Source organism: Gymnogyps californianus, chromosome 1, assembly GCF_018139145.2.
Source record: "Gymnogyps californianus isolate 813 chromosome 1, ASM1813914v2, whole genome shotgun sequence".
In the NCBI taxonomy this organism is placed as follows: Eukaryota; Metazoa; Chordata; class Aves; order Accipitriformes; family Cathartidae; genus Gymnogyps; species Gymnogyps californianus.
Genome location: NC_059471.1, coordinates 193,810,895 through 193,826,513, shown reverse-complemented (window position 1 = coordinate 193,826,513; position 15,619 = coordinate 193,810,895). Strand labels below are relative to the sequence as shown.

The window sequence follows — 15,619 nt, the reverse complement described above, 5'->3', positions numbered from 1 at the left end:
GGACTGTAACAATGAGACTTGCTGGCTGGATACCTGTGGCTGGTGACCAGGAGCTGCAAGGAAAGAGAGGGAAAACAGTTGTGGAGCCAACAGGGGAACTGGAGCTACTGTGCTTGGAGACTGGGACTGAGATGAGAAAACTTAGAAGTAGGGCTGCAAATACATGAATAAGGGAAATGGGATAATGTGGCAGGAGAGAGCAGGAAGACAGGGCTGACATGAGTCAGTTGGAGTGGAGAGGACCTAGGGAGGAGAGAAAAGTGCTTGTCTGTACTAAAGCATGATGCTCTCCTGTCAGTCCCCACCCCCTGCCCCATTCATTTGCACTCACCAAACACCTCCGAAATGGTTTGGTAATTGTGGCACATCTTTGTCTAGATTTCAGTCCACTAGCATGGTTTCAGTCTCCTGCTGCTGGAAGGTATTCAGCCAGTTGAAACAGTGAATGCTGCATGGGTGGCACAGTGCTGTCTGCGTTCTTCAACAGTTTGTCAAAAGGCAGCCATGGGAATGGAATGACTTGAAGAACATCAGTAATGAATAATACACAACAGATGCATCTAACTTGCACGTGACCTGGTTCAGTTGCATACTCCACAGTACAGCTACATCAGGGATGTTGTGCTCCCATGCACCTATCGCAACAGGTGACTGGGATAAGTCCCCATTTTTGATCAGGTCATTGATAATGTTGGGGTCATGCTGTCTGCAACCCCAATTAGGGTATAATATGCAACTTATTTTGACCTGGGTCCAGCAACAAGGACAAGGCTCCAATGCTTCCTCCCATTGTGCTCCTGGGTTTCCCCAGAGGCTTTCTTGGCTGGGAACTGTTCTTCTGGGGTCTTCAGAGAGTCTTCCTAACCACCAGTTTGCTTTTGCATACTGGTTTATGTCACTAGTCTTCTTGTCTGAGCATTAAATGGATTGCTCAATCAAATATTACTTTCAATAATTTAATTCAGTCATTATCCCTTTCATCTGCTGCTGCTGGTTACTTCCTCACGTTGATTTTGAATCCTAATCTCCTGGCACAGTTGTTTACTTCTTCATTTTACTTCAGGGTCACTGCTGTCACTATTCTCCAGGCAAATATTGTTGTTCTTCCCACCAAAAACGCTCAAGGTCAGTCATTGTTTCCCTTTCTTTGTAGCCATTAGCTATAATGATTATTACCTACACATTTGTCCAGAAGAGTTAAGGCACTGAGGGAAGGCTATATGGACTCCTCCACCATAAATACATGTGAAATGAAATAAAAGATTAATAATTCCTCCAATAACTGTTGAAAAGGTTGATGAAATACTGTATGATGGCACTGGCGCTGCAGTGAGAGGAAGGAAGATGGTGTTTGTTTGGAGGGAAAAAAACACCTTGCTAGAAGAATTATTAATGTGTACAGTCAGGAACCGTTGATGTTATGAAAAGCCATCATCCAGGCACTCTGTGCAGCCTTCTCTTGCCTTCCTGGGTCAGCATAAGTGTTAAGTGGTCATTTGCTGTTTTTTCAAGAGGGATTCCCACCTGCTTCAACACAGAGATTAAAGCTGTTCTGGTTCTGAACTGATACTGTGTTATCAGAGAAATCCTCATTTGTGAAGAGGCTGGAAACACGCGGTGGATGATGGACAGTATTACGGGAAGACAAAGGAATATTTTGCGGCTAAGGTAGTTGAGGGATGCCTGGAAGAACTGGCTTTTATTCCTCTTTGTGCTACACAGAAGGACCTGCCTGTAAGAGACTGAAACGTTTCCACCTCTACTAACTGGTGGTATGTTATTTGTTTCCTGTGCCCAGTTTGATAAACTGCAATCTGATTTCACAGAGGTGCCCAACACTCACAGCTACTAGCTGAAATCAGCGGAAACTGGGCTGTAAATATACGTTGTGCTGTTAGAGTTCAAATATCCTAAAAATTAGATCTTAATATCTGAAGCCTAAAGTTTTTAGTACTTCAGTTCTTCCATTATGAAGAGAGAATAATACCACCTCCCAGTGTCATAGACATTTGAAGGTAAATCTTGGGAAGCCACTGGTAGAAAAGGTTCCTGCACACCTCATGAGCTGGGGGAAGTGGGGCACGGTCAGTTCTCTAACGCATGGCCAAAGGCTTATGCTCTGCCGGGTGGTTCCCTGGTGAACCTGCACAAGGCAGAAAAGCAAAGAACTCAATTCTCTCTGTAAAGCAGTGTTTGCGTAACATGCAATGAAACAGGCCATAGGAGAAAATAAAGTGTTGAAGAGCTGGAAGGCAGCTGCTGCTATCCTGAATAGTGAAAAGGGCTGGGAGGTTTTTGTTTATTTTATTTATTTTATTTTGGTTTATTTTATTTTATTTTATTTTAAATATGTGGTCAGATATTTCAGCACAGTGTAATAGAGTACACAAAAGGGCAGGAAATAAAAGGATGAAAGAATGTGATCATCCTTGCGGCTAGAATTTCATCATGTTAGCAAGTTGAATTTTACAACCATAATAACAGACTTCTAATGTAGTTAGTGTGATTAGCCCAGTTAGTTAAGTTCTAATTCTTCAGTTTATTTTTCAGAAACATCTCATGCTTTATCTTTGCCCAGTCTTTGAACTAGACAACTTACATTTTCTGTGTCAGAGTTAACAAGCTAACATGCAAGATTCATATTTGTCTCATAGGAGAAAAAGGCAAGCTGTTGGCATTAGACAATGCCTTTCAGCTCAGAATCTCAAGATTTATTCAAAGTTGAATTAAAATTTTACTCCACAGCCAACTGCAGAAAGAGGGGTTTTATTAGATTAACGCTCTATCATGATTAAAAAAAATAATAATGGCAATAAAAGACCGTTTTTTCGGATGTGGGAGCTACACTCAAATATTTCAGTTTCAGCAAAACCCACAGGCCCAAGCTAATTGTGGGTTTACAGTTTTACTCCTTTAGAAAAATTTTTCCTATTTAAGACTGACTTTACTTATTGACACAGGGGATATGCTGAAAGACTTCAAAACCTGTCTCACATTTATGCTTCAAGAATATTCACTTTTACAAATTATACTGTCTTGTACTTAAACTGAGATTTTTAATTCACAAATAGTATTCTGGACTGCAGCACCCTCAGATCATGTTCCCTCTTTGGGTTTCCACAGTCATAACAAATAATTATATTTGAAATAAAATTTTAAACGTGGGATTTTTTTCATTATAAATTGTAACCTGAGAGCAAGAAATAAAAGTCCTTATGACTCAACACTACTATGAATCTCAATTGCAGTTCATTTGTGCCTCTGCGAAAAAGAGGTAGCTTTGCTAACCACATTACTTTTACACTAGTGTTTATGTTGACACATTCATACAGCTAATCTAGTGTTACTCCACTAATGTGAGTCTTAAAAAAACACTTGATCGAGGAAACACTCTGTGATTTTTCTATGCATTCTGTTATATGCTTAAAAAATAAGGAGTACTCATATACCTCTTACAGTAAACATAATCCTATTATTTATTTTAGATAATTTTATTTATTCTTGCATGAAAGGCTCTCAAAGTGTGAAACAACTCAAAGGATACATAACCATCCTTTTCTATTTAAACCCTGTCAATAGATTACAAGGGGAAGCATGCACAGCTAGAAATTCTGAGTAATGACAAGGTAAATGTCACTCATTAATGGGGATTTGTAGAACAGTTCCGATTATTGGCAATTCATGATACTTCAGATTCCTTTCTCATAATTTGTAATGTGTTTGCCGCCTTCTCAGAGAATGTGGTAACCTTTTCCTTGTCTAAAATGCAGAGCATGTACAAGGTATTTTTTTAATCTTCTTTATTAAGGTAGTAAAGCCAACATCTGTACAAAAGGAGGTTTTTTAACATTTCCATTAATTTCTTCTGTTGCAATCTTGAATCTAAACCAAATCATCAGAGGAAATAAGCAAAAGTTGACCTAAAAACTTCCTATATAAAATGCTAAAAGTCTGTTTATTTCTGTCAAGTTAGAATAGCAGTGTTAGGGAGGTACCGTTTGCTTCAGGAAGGCTCACTTGGCTCTCCTTAACTCATAATTAAACCAGGGTTGAAAACCCAAGCAGGACAGGTTAATCCACTCAAGATATGTGTGTTACTGTAAATACCTTTTCTAACGTGTGGGGTTTTTTTAATGTGCCTTTGCACATCCGCATGCAGTTAAAGTATATGTGATTTTTAAAAGTAGACTTTGTGTCAGTTAAATTGTCTGTTAGCATAGCCTAGTGGTTACTAAAGGGTATTATTCTATTGCTTCCAATCTAGAAATAAAAAAGGAAGACTGAGATTTTTCAAATAGCTTGCTTTAAAAGGATTAATAATGCTTAATGGTCATACTGAAAAAAGGAAAATAAATAATAACGTAAAATGCAATTCTTAAAATGGAACAGCCTGTACAGGACAATATTACAAAGTAGTATTATTTGGGTTTGACTGCTGACGTAAAACATTTCAGCATAGCTCTTGTCCAGAACTTTTTCCAAGATTTGAAAGGCAAAATTCATTCTTATAAGTTCTGTTCTGCTTTCTGCTATGACATGTTGCATATAGAAATGTTATACCTTTAATTTCGTAAACTTTTGGGTTTGGAATATACATTCTACAATGACTTGAGTATGTACATGCCCAGATTTTCTCCCTGTCTCCCATCTGTAAAGCAATTATTTTGGCGACTTTTTTGAACTTATACTCTCTGAAATTGTAAGGAATCTGTGTGAAATCATTTTTCCCTCACAACGTTTTTTTAATTATTATTATTATTATTTTATGGTTGTATTTTCAGAACCTAAAGATCACCATGAATTTTAAACCTTTTAAAATTTTTTCTCTTGTGCCCTTGGAATGGACTGAAAGGTTCTTAGGAGAGCATTTATAAACAATAAATATAGCTACTGGTTCCTGTATGTGACTCAAGTATCATGTTTCTCCTCCTGCTGCTGTAATTTTAGAGCTAAAGGAAATCTGTGAGAGGAATGCCCTGGTTAGTAGTCTTCCAAGATGCAGAATTAGAGGATAAGTAATTTTCCCCTCTCATTTTTATGACTCTGTCACCCATTGATAAAAGAGTTCATTGGAGAGGAAGGCAAGTATAATTATCTCTGTTTTACCGATGAGTGAAATGAAGCACAGGAATGAACAGAGATCACCCAAGGTCACAGGCAATTCAGTGACCAAGCTGAGGATAGCACTGGGGTCTGCTGGCTTCTCAGTGAGTAGGGCTGTAGTGTGTGACTGTCACCTGGATAAACCGTTGTCATAGCTACTAGTGAGCTCGTAAGTCAGCTAAGAAGAGCCACGGGGACACTGAAGTTAGCCAGAACAATGGTGGTGCCAGCTCTTACGGGCTGCTTGTCCATGGTCACCTAGCAAAGAAGGGCAGGAGGGGAAACAGAATTAGCTTTATAACTTCAAGATGTGTAATCAGAAGGCTGATCTGAAGATGAGATCTGCTCCCAGTGTCGTTATTTCAGAGAAATGTACAAGGTGACCCCATTGAAATGACTCTATTTCAATTCTGGGTTACTTTTACAGATAAAGTAAGATGTCAGGAATACAATCACACTTCTTTTAGCAAGCGCTGCATGCTCCCTGTCACAGATAGGCCTTTGTGTTGCATATAGTGAATTTGAAACTGGTTTCAGACCTTTCTCTGAGCCGAAACACATAGATATGTCAGAATAATTCTAAATCATTTGTTTTACCAACACTAAAAGGATGGAATAGAAACAAAATTTTGGCTAAGCTAAAATGTCAAGTTTAGTTTCTCTTAGAAGGAGTAGGTATACAGTTGCTTCAAAGTGAAGAAAAGTGTTAGAAACCTGTATGTATCCAACATCTTAGAAAATCCTTACTAATACTTGTTATGATATGATAATATGTAGCATAGACTTCTCCAACTGGTGTTATTTTCCATGAGATAAAAACAATAACTTTCTACATTACTTTTCAACAGTTACTGAAAATACTTTTCTCATTAATGAAGACAGTAACATTTTTCTCTTACGAAAGGGAGAGGGGGCTATCTGAGAGATTCCTGTTGCTCTTTTTTATTTCTTATCAACACAACATAATTGCCTGAACCAAATGTTAAGATAACTAGATACTTATCTAACTATACCATTTCTTCATCTACATAAGTAAACTCTTCCATATCTCCTTATAACATTTGATATGTCTTTCCAAGTTTGTGTGCAGCACATCTAGTTGTAACCATGAAGTCAGTATATTAGCACCATCTAGCTTTCTGTTTGTTGCTGTTGCACTTTTTCTTCCAGCTTAAAAAAGGTAGCAGAGCACTGACTTCAGCTGCTGCTTCGAAGAGCAAGGTTCTCACTGTCATTTGGTAGAAGGCTTATTTTTCAGTTTGTGAACATCAAGACTGAGAAGCATAAGGAAAGTCAGATGGAAGAAACTGTTGAGTTTGTTTGAATTTTGCAAACTTTACATAACATCAGATAGCTTGGAATCCTTTTCTGATCATTTAGTCATATGGCCTCACTATAGCAGCCCAAAAATTTAGGTATTTAGGCTATGTCAGAGTTCTCTGAGTTTTCTCAAAGCCACTGGATAGAGAGGGATACCTTGACAGGTTGATTTATCAATGCTAAGACATTGGCTATGGAAAAAAAAGGAAAGGTACACTGGACTTGGTAAGGTAAACTTTTCTCTATATATACTGCATTCAGAAGAAGTATAGATTATTTACTAAATGAAAACAAATGCCTGATCACCAGAAAACAAAACTTTGGAAAGATGAATCACCAGAGCAAGAGGTGGGCTTCAGTCATGTAATCTTTTTTCTTCTGCCTAATTCACAATTTCTCAAGTCTAAATTCAGGTCAGAGATAAACTATGCATAGCTGCCTAAGTGATTTTTAAAAGCTAAGTCTCCTTTTATTTTAAATGAAACTCAGGCTACTTTGATAGATAGTAAGACAATTTTGCTACAGGTAACCATGCAGTTAGGAGAAATATCTTCACTTCTACTGATATTTCTTGTTTTTCTTACTAGTTATAAATATTGATCTTTACAGATAAAATAGTGTCTGTGTATATACTCTTATGAAGATGAATGTAATTAAATAGATATTTTATATGAAATAAATGTCACTTCAGTTAATTCCCGTGAGGATTTTTTGTTTGCACTGGTGGTAGTTTAGGGTTTGTGATGTCCTCTGACACATATAGCTTGTTCTATTTGGCAGCAGACACGCTTGATTTGTATTTTTAACATCTGCAGTTTTGTTCAAAGCATTTTCTTATCCTATCATAAGAACAGTAGAGTTGTAAGAAATATGGGTGGAGCGTATCAGTGCTCTTTATCATTTCTATTACAATTACTCCTAATTACTCTCAAATACATTTAGGATGTAAATCTTTCTACAAATACCTGACAGAGATTGCCCACTGCCATTTGCAACATCAGGCCTTCCAGTATTTTGAGATGACCTGTAATCCATATACAAATGGGAGGTTATTAAACTACCTTTGTGCCATCGATGAAAAGATAATCCTCTGCCACTCATTCCTCATGTGTGGGTAAAGAGTGCCTGCCATGAAGGAAGGCCTCGGTCTTCACCTGGGTCTTGAATCACTAACCATATAACCAAAAATGCTCCTATTTCCTGAGGTTGTCTCAGTTGTTAGCTTGTGAAATCTTGTTATAACATGTTGAAACACTGTGGGATGCAGCAGTCTGCTGCAAGAGGATCCCGTCACAGGAATAAAGTGTGTATGCAAGTCAGCTGGGTCTAAGTAAAACTTAGTCACTCCCTCTAGCTATGTTTTTATAGCATGCACAGCTTTTCTTGTCTCTCCTGTAACTGGCAAATGGGACAACATTTGCCGAGCGTAGCTGGCCTGAAAATTAGTGCCCAAGTTGTCCCCAGAACCTCTTTCTCATCTACCCATGTACATGAACTCTTTTCCAAAGAGTTCCTTATAAGCTAATGGGGATGTCAGTAATATGGAAGATGAACAAAAGCAGACATATCTAAAGGGAATTCTCTAGTAAAGAAACTTTATTTGTGAAGCAAAAGTGAGTTAGAGGTTTCTTTTCGATCTAACAAAGTATTTCAGATATGACCATTTGAGGAAGTCATGGGACTTGGCAGCAGAGAGAGAGAGAGAGAGAGATTATACTTGGCCAGCTCTCCACCCTGACCAAAAACTGACAATGTGATGCCAGCACCTGCACTGCAGAACTGTTGGGGTTGCCAACATGGTCACAACACTTTTGAATTAGAGTTGGCTCATGCTCAGACTCAAAGCATGGACAGTGTCACCTCATATTTGCTTGTCATATACAGAGGACCTTTGAGACACTGGGCAAAAGATTTCATTGTAGTCTCCAACAGGAAGGCATAAAGAAGTATCAGAGTTTCAGTTAAGTTTCATTGGCTTCGAAGACAGAAAAGGCGTGAACTGCAAAGCTTCATTTTCCAGTCCATATTCAACCTAGACCTAGCATGACAGTCCAAAATCTTAGGACTGATCAAGATAAGTGTGGTAGCTGTAGATAGTTCTGCACTGCTGAAGCAAACTGTATTCATGCCAGTGCTTAACTCAACACCACTTAAAGAAGATGTGTTTTGTAGCTGATGAAATAGGCTTTGGTTGAATTTCAAACACAGTTGACTGTAGAAGAAAAGAGGGGTTTCAGTAAAAGATGTGAGCAGCAACAGGTGTATACAGTGCAGCAAATACCACTGCATATTCAGGAATGTCTGCTTTTTTTACATCAAGGTATGCCAAAATGTCACCTAACATCCAGCACCACGTATTTATATGTGTAGAGCATATTTTCTCTACTCAGTGAATGATCCTGCAGAAGGATATGTCAGAAACTACTATTAAAAGTATCCTGGCTGCAAACTTCAGAATACTTCATGAAATGTAGTCATTGCTGAATACCTTGGACTGGAAAGGACTGGCATTGCTGATCTGTAACTTAACTACTCTTCCTGCTGCGTGAAGTTAACATGATTCTTTTGAAACCATAAGAGCTTTTTACTAAAACTTAGGAAGAGGAGATTATCTTTCTTTTCAACAGTAACTCTCAGACAGTTGCTGACTCCAAAGATCCAAGACCCTGAAGACAAGCGTGTGAGTATCCCTTTCTGCAAGACAAGACTCATAAATCCCAGCACAGAGTAAACCCAAGTGTTTCGAGAACTTCTGACACATGGAATGAAACTACTGACAAACTAACACAAAATTTGAAAACTAAAATGGTGAATTTACAGTTCAGCAGAAATATGGGTCAAATTTTGGCCCATAATTAATAAACATTTTTAAATTTGGGTCCAATAGCAATGGTGTATATTTTTTGTTTAGTCAGAGGCTCAAAAGTGTCATTCATGTAGCTATAATTATCTTACATTTCTTGCCAAATTCTGACAAACCTGTCCTCATTTTTACTTTCATAAGGCAACATGCACTTGTATATAGTAAGGTAAAAATTTCCTGTGTACGTTATAAGCAGCATGATAGAATGGCTTGATTTTTAATTCACTTTTAGTGATGTATGGATGCCTTACTATTATTATTCCAAGGTGTCTCATAGCAGTATTTTCTGTTATGCTAGATTAAGCTGTGCTAAATGCTAGTATTTCATTGCGCTAAATGAATGCTAGCATTTTGCCATGGAGAACAGTGCTAATGTGTTAACTGTCTTCATTTAAATGATTGTAATATTATACCCTTTTGCAAAATCAATTGACTGTAATCAGTTACTTTTTAAAAATGAAAATTGAACTTCATGAAAAATGACACATTAAAATTACATTAATGATTGATTGGATAATGATGATGGATTAATGCAAAATTACTATGGAAGGAAGAAGCGAAAGTGTTTATCCTGCTGCTAGATCCTTAGAGAACAGATTATAGCTATGAGCCTGATTTTCAGTGCTTCCCCCAGTAATTGCTTCTGAGGAGGCATGGGGAATCTTGAAGACCTTAATGATATGCCACTGCCACTTTAATTGCTACGAGAAGCCAAGAGAATCCTAATTGCCAAGAGAAGCGTTACTAATTAAGGTGTCATTCTTCATTCATTCCGTAGTAATTAAGCTGAAATATTTGTAAAAGCTGAGATACAAATTTAGATCCAAACTCACTTAGCTTAACGACAACAGACTTTATGTGAAAAAGATCTATGGGTTAAGCAAGGTTAATAGTCAGAAAACTTAAAATATAATTTTTTTCTTAAAAAAAATTTTGCTTTGTTTTTACTCATAACTTTTTAAAACATGAAGTAAAAGAATTGAGAATAGATTTAAGAACCTATTCTCATGAACATGTAATCTATATTTAAATCGTGATTCTACTCTCACATTAAAAAAATCATTAAAACTGTTTATGTAAGGTGTTCCTTTTTCTTATATTTCACTGAAAAGCTACATGCTTCTGAAAATGTTAAGATGAGTTTTCTTCAGCTCTGTGATGAGCAAAATGATGCAAGTTCAGTTGTATATGTGTTATCTTTAGATCATAACTTAACAACACTTGTTCAATATCTTCCTACCTTCACTAGGATTGAGTATGCATAATTGATTAAGTCTGGAGAATCCCCATAATCAGTACTGCATGTGTGTCAAATCCTTCTTTGGTTCATCTTTGCTAAAATCCTTATTCAGCTTCACAAAATAATCAGCTGGAGTGAGCTGGTCCTGTTGGCACCGGTCCGTTTCCTGCGTACTGGTTTTTGTACCTTGTTCTCTCCTCAGCATTCTTTAATGCAGTTATGTCTCAGTCTCACTGGGTCCTAAACTCTTATTCTTTCGGCATGGATTATCTCTTATGGTTTACCTTAATGTAAATGCCAATTTTTTTCTTCTTATCATGTGAGATCTCAGAACCTATGACCGAGCATCTCAGTGACCCATAGAACAGCTAGGTAGACTTTTCTAGTCTATACTATCAAATTTCTGTCTGTAATTCTCAACTTTAAATCTCTCCCCATCTAAACTTCCTGGTCTTTGTGTGCATGCGTGAGGGAAAAAAGAAGTGAAAAAAACCTTGGCAGCAATTTTCGGTCTATCACGTTAAAGAAGAGGTCACTTTCAGACTGTAAAGATGGTGATGAGCTGTGCTGCAGCACCACTGAGGACTTGTCATCGAAGTTTATGTGACTGACTCCTAATTCCTGGCTACTCCACTTGAGCAAATTTGAATGCAGCACCACTGCATGAGAGAGACTGGTTGACTGAGTACCTTCTAGCAACAGCCACTTGTTGCAGCAGTGGGATGAGATTAAGCCCTGTACCCAGATGGCAGATTGCGTGTGATGATCCTACCATGGAGGGGGAATTAAAGAATGAACGGTGCAAAGAGCAGTAACCTGGATTTATCTAACTGAGGCACCTATGAAGGCTTTTTAGCCACTGATGGCTACCAAAATTATGCTGCCCAATACAAAGAGATGGAAATCTGGAAGACCTGAACTGTGCTTGGCATGTGCCTCCTTGACTACAAAGAGAGCCAAGTGTGAAGTGTGCCCAAACAGATCTGTAAAGTGACTCAGTGGTTGCTGAGGACCTGATAATCACCTTACATGCATTTCTGGGGATTTAGTTCAGTCTCTGCATGGTCTTGTCCTAGACTGACTGCCCTTTAGTGGCTGGAATATGTGAGATGCAGTAGCGGAGCACAGCATCTGATTTTATTTCATGCAAGAGGAGTCTAGTTCACATGCTCTGAATCACTTCTGCAATGTGAACCAAGTGAACCAAGTGCTGCAACTGGGGGCGATGGAGAGATTCTCTTCAAAAGCACACTCCTTATTCAGACTAAGTTACCAATGTAGATGCATCCTTTTTTGTTTTGGTACTTCATTTAAGTACCTAAAGTAGTTGGGCAAAACTGGGCAACAGCTTCTGTTGATGCCCATGTCAACAGTTCAAGCAAGGGTTCAATCCTGAAAATACGTGAAATACATGCTCCTGTGAAACCTTACATTTGTGCTTGTAAATGCTTTGCTTTGTTGGATTTTTTAAAAATATGAAGAATAAAATCTAAACAGTCTTGCCTGTTATTGGAAATGCTCAAATCACAACTTCAGAAAGCTATTAATGTGTAAAACAGGAATTTTTCTATATTTTCATTAAAAATAACAAAGCTGGTGGTAACTTAGAAGGCCAAATGGTGAACTAATATTTAACTGAAAATAGACCTTAAGTTCGTGAAATTGTAGGTGAGTGTCGTGGTTTAACCCCAGCCGACAGCTAAGCACCACGCAGCCGCTTGCTCACTGCCCCCCCACCCCTGGGATGGGGGAGAGAATCAGGAAAAAAAACTCGTGAGTTGAGATAAAGACAGTTTAATAGGACAGAAAGGAATGAAAAACAATGATAATGATAATAATAATAATATGACAATAGCAATACTAAAAGAATTAAACTATACAAAGTAAGTGGTGCACAATGCAATTGCTCACCACTCGTTGACCGATGCCCAGTTAGTTCCCGAGCCGCGATTCCCCCTCCCAGTTAACTCCCCCCAGTTTATATACTGGGCATGATGTCATATGGTATGGAATAGCTCTTTGGCCAGTTTGGGTCAGCTGTCCTGATGGTGTCCCCTCCCAGCTTCTTGTGCCCCTCCAGCCTTCTTGCTGGCTGGGCACGAGAAGCTGAAAAATCCTTGACTTAGTATAAACACTACTTAGCAACAACTAAAAACATCGGTGTGTTATCAACATTCTTTTCCTACTAAATCCAAAACACAGCACTATACCAGCTACTAGGAAGAAAATTAACTCTGTCCTAGCCGAAACCAGGACAGTGAGGAATTGAGAAAATCTAAAGTTTAGCGTGATTTCTAACTGGCTTTTGTTCTAAACCACTAAGTAGTAACTTTGGTTTAAGTTTAATTTACATATAAGTGGTTTTCATATACAAGATAAGAATAGATGGGTCGACCATTCAGTGCTATGTGGATTGAAGGTAGTATTAAAAAAATAAACGTTGTTATGTTGTAGCAAAATATGTGTCTTATTAGGTCCTCACATGGAAGATCATGATCTGAGCAGTTTAGTCACTACATGTACATGAAGTGAAATATAGGCAGGTCATTTTCTTTCCTATGCATCATTCGTCTTACTAAAATGAGAGCATTGAGTAGACTGCTTATTTTTGCTACAATAAATGATAAACAGTTAAAAAATTTTTATCACATCAGAGGTTTTCTAAAATTTGCAGTAATAAGTTCAGAGTAGTGGGAACTTCCCGGTAACTCTACACTCTAATTGAGGAGACTCTGCTCTGACTGGAATGTTCAGGTTGGCTTCTTTAGCTTAAATTTCTTTATGCTATTGTTACACAGTTCCCATAGCTTTGGAAAAGTATCATTCAGAACAACATCTGACTTTTGCTCTTAGTTTTGCTTAAAACTTGAGAAAAAAATTACTACTCTGTAAATACACCCAAAATATTGCTGACAGTATCTTTAGAATGAAATCTCACGCAAGTATCCCTGCTTCATAACCTGTTCCAGAATTATGTATAGTAGAATATATATATTTATTTTGTATTATATTTTTATTTATTTTGTATTATAATTTTTAACTTTTTTGCCATCTAAATTCCTTTTGAAAATTGTCTGGAAACTTTCCTTACGTGCATGAGTCTGTAGTAATGAAGATGTAACTGACTGTGATATTCATAACATTATTACTGTACATAGTCACCTAAGCAGTATTCTTATTTTCCCAGACTGCGGGACCAAATGTAACTGAAATAATTGATATAGATTTTGTTTATATTGCTTTATTCTACTACAAATCAGCATAGCACACATATCATGCAGGCGAAAGATGCGGTTTATTTATTAGCCTTTCTCATCAGGTGATCTGACTTGTTTCTTGATACCATACACTAATCTGTGACATAGAATTTAAGAAAGAGTTATTTCTGCCTGACATACATTGACATTGCATATGGTCTGGCATGGCCTGGCATTATTTCTATACAGAGAGTGCCAGTACTATTAGCTGCAAGGATGGGGGCATGCCACCTGCCTGTTGTGTCCTTCTGTCACTTGCGCTGTCCATCTGTTACTTGTAGGAAGGTAAAATTCACCTAATTTTTGTCTTTTGGAATATAAACCCTTACAAAATCAAAGGCACTTATGACAGCAAAATTAATTTTAAATGCTAATTGTATATAACCAATCTAATTCCCTGTATGTGCCAGAATGCTGGCTCAGTTCGATACTGTAGGGTCAGTTGCGCTATACTGTGTCTGACGGTGGATTTCAATTCATAATACACTATTCTGTATGGGCAAAAAGAAATTTTAACACAATACTGGATGTAAAGGCAGATGTAATTTTTTATAAATTCAGTTTAGTGGGTTTTTTTCTCCACAGTAGTATAATTTCAGTGATTACAGTATTGCATTTAATTTTGACATAGTAATAGAGTCCCCATGGCCCTGCACTACTTTTGTTTTGCCCAAATAGTATATTCGTCACAGCCAGCTCCCTTTAAGTAGTCCACATCCTGTTAAATGTCAACACAATTGTGTTGGCAGTTCCATACTGTACCATTTTGTCAGGGTCCTCGAGTACATCTCACATCCCCGAATAAGCAACATGATGGCATCACCTTGGTAGGCTGGTGGTTTCTGCGATGTCATTGGTGTAGCAGTGCTTTCATACAGAGTTCTGCACGATGAGCTCACTCTGTCTTTTTATTTAAATAATATCTGTAATGAAGAGTTCACCCTGCACTACAAATAATCTTTTTAGCATGCTTACTGTCACAAACCTGTTTTAATCTAATCCCATCCTAAATTAACTTTGTGTCTGTTCAACGATGTAGTATTGCTTTGTCTTTTTGTAATGTGTGGGATTTTTTTTTCATTTTATGCATAAATGGTAAAAGAGATCAGGTAGGTGAAAAATGCATATGAAATGGTATGTCAAATCCTGTGCATGGTTTGTCTTTGGAGCAAGAGACAGAAAAGACCTGTTTGATTATCTTTCATGCTGCTTTTATTGAGTAAACTGGGGACAAATTGGCAGGGCAAGTGTTGTGGTAGGTGTAGGTTTGAGTTCCACTGCTAAGTCTCCATCGGGATCAGACCAAATTCCCTTGCTTTACCAGATGGAGAGCTCCTCTGATAACTTTAGAAGATTGCCAGCCCAAAACTGCCATCTGCTTTTCTTCAGAGTTTATTCCAAAGATGAAAAGGTATGTGGTTCTGGTGAGGGAACAGATTCCTAAATACAAAACTAGTAACCCTTGTTCAGTAAATCAGTGGCTTAGAAGTTACTATTTTTATCATGTGTTCCTCCATTTCTGATTTTGACCACTGACATTTTAAGCTTATTTAAATTTTGAAACCATTTTAAGTTCAAAGTTTTAAGTGGACTGCACCATGCCATTGACCAAGTAGAAGAGAATAAGAAACTTGGCTCAGTTCGTAGTCGTGCTGGCATGGAGAAGTCTACCTGAGAATGTGCTCCTCTCACAGCTGGACTCCTGACGGCCAGTCTCTTTTCTAAAACTGAATGTTTATGGCTCTCCAGCCCTTTTTCACCTGGCTGTGAGTCTTAGCTTTGAAGGGCAAGCTGAAATCTGAAGCAAGGGTCTGAACACATAGACTACAGAATGGT

The 15,619-nt window shown here is 37.8% G+C and overlaps 2 protein-coding genes across 15 annotated transcripts in view; one reads left to right on the top strand and one right to left on the bottom strand.

Moving 5' to 3' along the window:
* WNT16 (Wnt family member 16) overlaps positions 1-15,619 on the bottom strand; it is an 873,674-nt gene that overhangs the window by 247,368 nt on the left and 610,687 nt on the right. The gene's annotated exons all lie outside the window — the stretch shown is intronic.
* CADPS2 (calcium dependent secretion activator 2) overlaps positions 1-15,619 on the top strand; it is a 327,121-nt gene that overhangs the window by 175,183 nt on the left and 136,319 nt on the right. The window lies entirely within an intron of this gene.